The sequence below is a fragment of the Amphiura filiformis genome, chromosome 5 (genome assembly GCF_039555335.1).
Source record: "Amphiura filiformis chromosome 5, Afil_fr2py, whole genome shotgun sequence".
NCBI classification, from domain to species: domain Eukaryota; kingdom Metazoa; phylum Echinodermata; class Ophiuroidea; order Amphilepidida; family Amphiuridae; genus Amphiura; species Amphiura filiformis.
In genome coordinates, this window is record NC_092632.1 from 43160970 (window position 1) to 43166672 (window position 5703).

The window sequence follows — 5703 nt, forward strand, 5'->3', positions numbered from 1 at the left end:
TTTAGTATAAACAAATATATAGTGACTGTGAGAATCATACATTTTGTATAATTTGAAGTAAATCTTTGTTGGTTTATTTATACAAAGGCGAGACGCTTTTGAAATGTTCGACTATTTTCAAATAGAGAACTTTCAAAGTAACACCTTTAAGTAAAAAATGTATAAATCTGACGAATAAGCATTTGTTTCAGATGTATAAAATCCAGCTTTAAATAACACTTTTTTTTTATAAAAAAACTTCGTTGAATAATTTGCTTTTAATAATACGGTGAAATAACATAATATTAGATATAGTAGTATGTCGTTTACTGTGTGTTCTCTTACAAGGCACGCATTTATATACTAGTGTTCGTACGACTATAGTAAGAGAATGTGTCTGCGGCAAGTGAGCGTTGATGTAAACATATGAGTATATATCCGCATTATATGAAAGATAATAATGTAGTGATGGATGAAACCAAGGTGTAGGTCAAAGGTTTACACATTTCTTCAGTATGTTCTGCTCTGATATGATGTTTAAATAAAATATTTGAAAGAAAATACATCTTGTGCTGGTTTCATTAATATAGCGTCAAATGTATTTTTATTGGCTTTACGGATCCCATTGTTGTCAAACAGACCTACGTAAACATATTTAGTTTAACCTATTTTCTAGCTCCATGCTCGATAGACTATATTGAAATATTAGAATCCACTATTGGTACAGCTACATTAATCATGTCGACAGGTATCGCTGTTAACATTAAACGCTGTAATTTTACGAAAATTTACAAAGATGTCGGAGTTGTTCCGTAAACTCTGCGGTAGAAATCACGTTTAGTTTAGTCTCATAGCGCCATCGATGCCCGTAGAGAAGTAATTCATTGGTAGAGCAACAGCGCAGTCACCTTCGGAGCCTTATTTCACCCTTATACAGATGAGCACTCCATTATAATGCCTCGTTGAAGGTGTCTTGGGAAGTATTTCTTGTCTTGGGAAGTATTTCTTGAACTGCATATCTCCTTGTCTTATATATATGTATGTCTATATTTTCTATATTTTTCTATTGCATCTTGGAGCCTAGTAATGAACATTTGCATACTGCTATAGGTTTTTTTTTATTTGAAGAAAAAACGATACGATGCGAATTTTAAGGGTATGAAAGATAGAGTCACCGGTGTCTATCGGAGCACCGATAGCCCCATTGGACCAAACTAAACGAGGTACCTGATTTTTGGAATTCGCATAGTTTTACACATTTGAGATGTTTATAGAAACGTTCCGGCAACTTTTCCTGAACATGACAGAGTGAAAGACCGTGATAGGATCGCGTCGTGCAAGTACGCGTCGTTTGCACGCGTGGGTTTCATGTAAACATCTACCAAAACGTAATTAACCCCTTTATCATGTTTATTATGTGATAATAACTCAAAATCCATGCATCAGAATTTAAAAGTGAAATAGCAAAAGGAAAATTTGTTGCCATGGTGATCTTTTGAATGAAAAAGATACCTATTCAAAAGTTGCACCGGAAACCATTGATGTTGCTTTTGTTGCTAGAGTGCCTGGTCGTCACTGGTCACATCGGGTCATCCTTGACCAGTCATGTAGAGAATGTAATGGTACACTGACCTGAGTAGCTGCTTAGTGCAACTTTTGAAAATGCATCACCATGGCTACAAATGTTACGCTATCCAGACAGGTATCAAAATATGCAGAATTAACCAATTGTTTGTTTCAGTTTTTATAGTTGATGCATAGATTTTGAGTTTTGTCTCGTAATAAAGGAGGAGGAGGGGGGGTAATTACTTTTTGGTAGATGTTTACAACGATCCTATCCGATAGTGTTCTTTGTTCACGGCAGTCCATCCAGAGATCACATACAATTTCAAGATATCAGATTTTCACACAAAAACGACATCGCACATTGTGTGTTTCAGAGTTTATAATATCCCATAAATTGTTGGATCCGAAGCAAAATGCGGAGCACAATTCCATCAATGATTAAACGGTGCAGAATAAAAAAAAATAGAGAAAATAATCTATAATCACTGCACCTCTGAGGTCAGGCGGATCACTTAAAATGCTGAATATCGTTGCTCATTATTAATGAAAATTCAAATTTACAAGCAGTTTAGTAGTTATCGCTGGCTCAGCACTCCCAAAGTGAAATAAAATCGATTTCGTCAAAAACACGACAAAATTTTCAAATAGACAAGTAAGACCAACATTGATCTTTTAAACACCCAAAGGGTAGCCCAAATATTTCTTCGCATTACTGATTTTATATTGTAGATAGACCTGCACAGAGGTTTGTAATTTTTACATCACATAATACTCTTTTAGGACACGCATCCTCAAAATCATTAGCATGCGCCTGTTTTCTGATGGTATATTTTTCCCATCATACGTGATTGATATGACCAATTATGGACAAACGAAAAAAGCGATAGTTCGTAAGATAATACCAGGCGCGTAATCAGTCTACTCAGGCTTGGGGCGGAGTAGGGGCAAAAGCCTACCACTTGGTCCCGGTTGAAGGCGGAAAAGGCGGCAAAAGGTCTCATTTACCATTGAATTTTGTCAATTCGTATCGAGTTTAACTGAACATATTTTTCCAAGGGGCAGACTTCCCCAGCTACCACCCTTCTGTTACGCCCCTACATGTAACTTAATAAATAAAGCTTTATTTACTTGCACGCAAAATCTGCACAGCATACAGCTCAATTAATTTAGGCTCTCAGTTACAAAACGATTCGCTGAGTGACACATCAAACGCGTCCAAGTCATTTCCCCTTAATTTTGTTTACTACAGGAAAGAACACTGGCGACCTCAGATCTGCCCCGGGAAATTGCACATTGGCACATCAATCGGTTGAAGAGTAGGGTTGGAGGTTGAGAGGCGGTAACTATATCTGTTTAGTAGTATCATTTGTAGATTTTGTACCCATAGTACTGCTCTTTCTCGTTAGCCGCTCTGTAAATCCGCTATGATCAACCAAGACATTATTGCACTTACAAGAAAGTAAATTAAATGTAAGAGGTTTGTTACGAGTTTCTTGTATTTAGCAAGGTCAATAATGCCCAGGTTATAGAGGCTGAACGACCGGCGGTTAGGGGAGTTGCCCCCTCTGGATGAAACTACCGAATCAAAATTGAACAAAAAGTTGTAATGTGCATTTTACTTTAGCATACTTAGGTCAAAATTGTCCTGATATACAGCCTGTCTCAAAAAAGATTGTGCAAGTGAAAAGCGCCCTATTTGGCAATTAAAACATACCGCTGTGACATGATGCTTAAACATCAACGTCAAGGGCACAGTCTTAGTTCTCAAATGCTGTTTGTTCCGTCCATCTGCTTGTTTTAATCTGCTTAGTTAACAACGAAAGGATAAAATCACAATTGTGTCACTTTGACTAGGGAAGAGGGCTGTACATGTAAATCAATGATAGCTGATGTTGATGCGTCCAATGCACTCCCCCCTTCGGGACTCGTGCATTACGCATCAACATCTGCGCGCGTGCATTATTTTGTCTAATTTCTCTCCCAACAAGTAATACGGCGCGTTCATTAACCTATAAGTGTGCAATATTTGTTTTGAGTGACAAATAGAACAGTATTTACCATGATAAAATCATTGACATGCACATGTATTTAATTTTACAGCAGAATGTGAAATATTTATTTATCTTTTAATCTGTTTTAAGTGGAAAAAGATAATCATTATACCTGTACCATGACAATTTTGTATTGTTGTGTCATTGATGCATTCTTTGATTTCACGAAGGAACTCTTGATAAACTTGATGCTATCATTAATTTACATGAACAGCCCTTTTCCTTAGTAAAAGTGGCACAATGGTGATTTTACCCTTTCGTAGACACATTTTAGCGTTAAAATTACAAACTGTGGCGCGCTTCCCACGCACTTGTCCCGATGAAGTCATTTTAGTAGAAGTATAGCGTGACAGCAGGATGATGCCCCCTTGGCTCGGTGGCCCCGGTACGACAATGCCAGGTTCATCATAGCGGATTTAGGAAGCGACTTAAGGTAAAGATCCGTACCAGTGGGTACAGATAGTACTATTAAACAACTTACAGCCCTGTAAACCTAATTGTGCTTTAGAGGTTCAGAAATGCTTGTTCCAATGCTTCTTAAAGACGAAGACCGAATGTCATATCATCCGCTGTTACGAGTTCCTAACTACCACTCTATGTAGACGTATAACTTCGTATGTTTGAAGTATACTGCTCCAAGAAAGTATCCTTACACTTGGAAAAATAATCACAATTTCAAAACTGAACCATATTGGGATAAATTTATTTTTTGTAATAGATGCACTATCCAATCCGGCACATTATGACACCCCATTGAATCCAATTTGACTTCAAGAAGCAAAGTTACAAGCATTTGATTAAACGAAGGTCCAGTTTTAAAAGTGACAAACTGGCCTATTCAAAACTCCACGGACTAGACATCTGGTTTGAGAGTGGTAAATGGCTAATTTGTGTGTGCCTTTAATTTAAAACAAAAGAAAACTGAAACAAAAGAGCTGACAAATAAAATGCAAGTTATGAAATATACATAAAGTAAAAACTGAAATAAATACTGCTTTAAATAAAGCTTCATTGAAGAAACTGTGTAGTCTCTTTGTTGCGCTTGTTGGAATCTTTTTGCGCCTTGTATAGGCTAATTTGTCACTTTTAAAACTGGACCTTCGTCTATTCAATTGCTTGTAACTTTACTTCTTGAGGTCACATTGGATTCAACGTGGTGTCATAATGTGCAGGATTAGATAGTGCATCTATTACAAAAACAAATTTACCCCAATATGGTTCAGTTTTGAAATTGTGATACTTTCTTGGCGCAGTATATTACCCATTGGCGTTCCCTGAACATTGCTTCAGACAGCTCATATAAACAATCAAAAAATAATAGCTGATAATGCAGACACATGGACTATGTCCATAATTATACAAACGACACGAAAGGGTACCGACATGTTATAAAAGGGTATCTATAGATAGATTCAAATGCATTACATGTATATTAGCTTATTTACATTGGGCATTCTGATTTTCATGTGGCATCATGTGTATGTATTGGTTAGTGGTTACAACTTGTCCTAAACAGAACACCATTGTCTTGACCTTGAGGGATTGCCATCACATGAGGGGATTGAACCCGCCGTCGCCTATGTATATAGTCTTCTAGAAGGATACATCTACAGCGTCAGCTGAGATTGGGCCAAACAAGGTGCCTGCTTTGTTGAAGAATGTACATCCAACCCTTTTCAACTAAACCTTTGTAAAGGTTCGAAAACACAATTTTTCATTATCGATATTTTAAACAACAACAACAGAATAGATTGATCAATGTGTGGCCAATGGCCATGATAGAAGCCTACCCTATGGTGCCTGGAAAATGTAGACTATCTATATCTAACAAGGCTGATCTGATACCTGAGTGTTGGGTACCTATATATGCTGTAACAAAAACAAATATTTACAACCACAGTTTAGAATAGAAAAGCAAAATGGCATAATATTCTATGTATAAGTAATGGCTAACAGAGGCACTTTAGTGGGTTTCCTTTAATGCTCGGGTTCAAAAGGTATGTCCGATTATCTAAAGGGTCTAGAAGTATAGCGTGTCAGCGCGCGGGACGATGAAACATTTGCCCCCTTGGCTCGGTGGCCCCGGTACGCCTATGTCAGGGTGATC